The sequence below is a fragment of the Bactrocera dorsalis genome, chromosome 2 (assembly GCF_023373825.1).
Source record: "Bactrocera dorsalis isolate Fly_Bdor chromosome 2, ASM2337382v1, whole genome shotgun sequence".
Taxonomy (NCBI): Eukaryota; Metazoa; Arthropoda; class Insecta; order Diptera; family Tephritidae; genus Bactrocera; species Bactrocera dorsalis.
This window is the reverse complement of record NC_064304.1, coordinates 61,585,333-61,588,245: the sequence shown is the minus strand read 5'-3', so window position 1 is coordinate 61,588,245 and position 2,913 is coordinate 61,585,333. Positions and strand designations below refer to the sequence as shown.

General features: G+C 34.2%; 1 pseudogene; it reads left to right on the top strand.

Moving 5' to 3' along the window:
• Positions 1–512: 512 nt before the first annotated feature.
• Positions 513–714, top strand: LOC125776946 (small nucleolar RNA U3; annotated as a pseudogene).
• Positions 715–2,913: the final 2,199 nt, after the last annotated feature.

Genomic DNA, 2,913 nt, shown 5'->3' with positions numbered 1-2,913 from the left:
ATTTTGAATAAAATAACTTGATTTGGCCGAAAAAACCATTTGCTCTGATTTGGAACGCACGATATCACTTACACTTAAGCCAGACTGATGTAGGTTATGCATATATAAATTATCAGAATAACGAGAAAAGTTCAAATCCGGGTGACCGTCTGTCACTAGAGGAAATTATAAAAAATTAAATAAATTCTCACAGAAGATAGTAGTAGAAAGGGGCACCGGTGGACTAACGAAGCGGTGACAATCGGCGATCGTTTGTTCGTTCCTTTCGGCACAGCTTGGCTTTTCTACCAACAACAGAATGTTGCTATGCTTGTGCTGTTGTTGCTTTGTAGAACAATGTTTCAATTTTTGGTTGGTGACATATTCACATGTGTACGTATATGTATGTTTGTATGCTTGTGCATTATTGAAGTTATACTTCTTTTTCTTTCGTTTGTCTTTCATTTCTGCGAATTCTCAACTATTTTGCGCATCTTTTGGTTGAAATACTCTGCGTTGGCCGTTGAAAAATTAAGGCTATACTTAACAGAATCATTTCTGTAGTTACTCTTCATTTACATTTTTTGGAAATCGATCCGCGATGACGAGGTATATCGTTTTATCTGACAGCGTGAGGTTTAAGAAGTTCATTTCTATTTTGTCTTGTGGCATATTAGAAATGATGTTTCTTCGAAAATCGTTCGCTTACAACGGATAAAACGACTTCTGAGTGGTGATTTTAATGAATAAATTCCTTTTGGTTGAAATGCTCTGCGTCGGCCGTTGAAAAGTTAAGACTATACTTCTCAGGATCATTCAGTCCTTTCATTTATTCAAAGAAATGATTGACCTTTAGAAATATGCATATTTGCATTATTTCGTTGTCATTTTCATATTCGTAGCAATAGAATTTCTATGGCATAAGTAAAGTAATGTCCTCCGATTGTCACCCCTTGCCGCTGTAGCAGCTTCGGCTACAAACATGCGTAAATATGTATGTATGTCTACGTATGATCGTGAATACATATCGACGCAGATTTTTGCGAGAAGCACCAGAAAGTTGTGCAATTTATGATTTTTAGCTTTTGCCATCGTCGCGAAAAGACGACTTGTTGGCAAAGGAATGCTCGGGGAGATGTTACGGCCTCCGTTTTTATGAATGAAGCGAGATCGCTTGTGGAATTTGCGCCTGCGTTCATGAATGAAATCGTTTTTTTTTTGTAAAATGTACTACACTTGTTCTTCGCCAATTTGGTTGCCGTATTGACTTGTGAAGATGAATTTTTTGTTGGTGACATATTCATATGTGTACGCATATGTATGTTTGTATGCTTGTGCATTATTTGTTCGGCAATGTATGCAAATATATGTACATATAAGTATATATGAATGTATGAACATGCAAGTCAATGCGCGCACATGTAATAAGTATATTGATAAGTGATGAAAATATGATTTCAATTTCTGAACGCGTATTCATACACTCATATGAGCATGCGCAGATACACAAGATAGGATAAAAGATGTATGCCTTTTAACATCGTATACTATACCAATAAATATTTTTCTTACTAATAGAAATTAAATTTATCACAGCAATATACATAATGTATATATACATAATATTGCTGTGATAAATTTAATTTCTATTAGTAAGAAAAATATTCATTTGTATAGTATACGATGTTAAAAGGCATACATCTTCTATCCTATCTTGTGTATCTGCGCATGCTAATATGAGTGTATGTATACTAGTGTGCGCCTTATTTTTTGACTTTGAACTATGGGGCATCACACGCCCTAAAAATATGTATTACGGAGTAAAACGATGTTATGCAAAAAACTAGAGCTTTTGGAAAAGGGAAAGACATGCCGCAATGAGGGTAAAATTTGCAAGATTCATAAAAATTGCAATATAAACCAATAATACGACAGTGATAATTTTATGTGCGATTTTATTTCTAAAATTTATAAGGAAAGGTATTTTCATTTTAAAAAAGAATAGCAAGTTTAATAAATTCATTTTGTTCATACAGTTTTTTATACATATATGCATTTACACATAGTACAATAATGCTCTTATTGCAAAAGTGTCGACTTTTTGCGTCAGGGTAAAGTTTCCTATAAGCAGCTATAGTTTGAACAATATTTTGCTTTTCTTCCTCATTTCTTGAAAGTACGTTATTAAGATCTTCCATAAGCTTTACTGCTCTTTCTGCCGAATCATTAACAACATTTATTTTATTAACTATATTTAATTCGATATTGTAAGATGACTCATCTTTCCATTCTACAGGATTTTTTGCTAACAAATCTTTTGGTATACCGAATCTTTTAAAGAAAGTTTTGGTTTTTTGTGAAATGAAGTCTTCAAACTTTTGTCGGAATATAGGCTATAATCCTGTGAAGGTACAATCAACTTTTTTTCCTCGGTATCGTTAACATTTTTCAAAGCGGTCACCATACGTTTTTTTATGTCATTGTTGATTTGTGGGTCAAAAAAGGCAAATCCTGCAGCTTCAGCAGTTAAATACCATAAATGGTTACAAAATTTGTGTAGCAGTTTCTGACTAGCCGTTTCATCTATGTATCTGTAAGCATACAAGTTCTTGATCAAAGCTAAATCTTGCCTAGGAGCTTCTGCAGAAACGGGTGCTCTTGTCCAGGCTCTCAAATAAACTTTTGCAACGAATATACAAATGTCCCAAATTCCATCTTCCTCATATTTGCTTAAATTAAGCTCCTCCCGAAATAAAAATATTTTTAAGCAATAAATTGCCTTAGCCATCCACCTGGCATGATGAAATGCTCCAGGTGCCCGAAATACGAACTGGGATACCGTACCACCAAGAAAAACTACAACTAGCTGGAGTAATTCTTTATAATTCTCTCGTGGTTGATTTTCATTGAGATTCTGCAAGGCGAATTCTATAA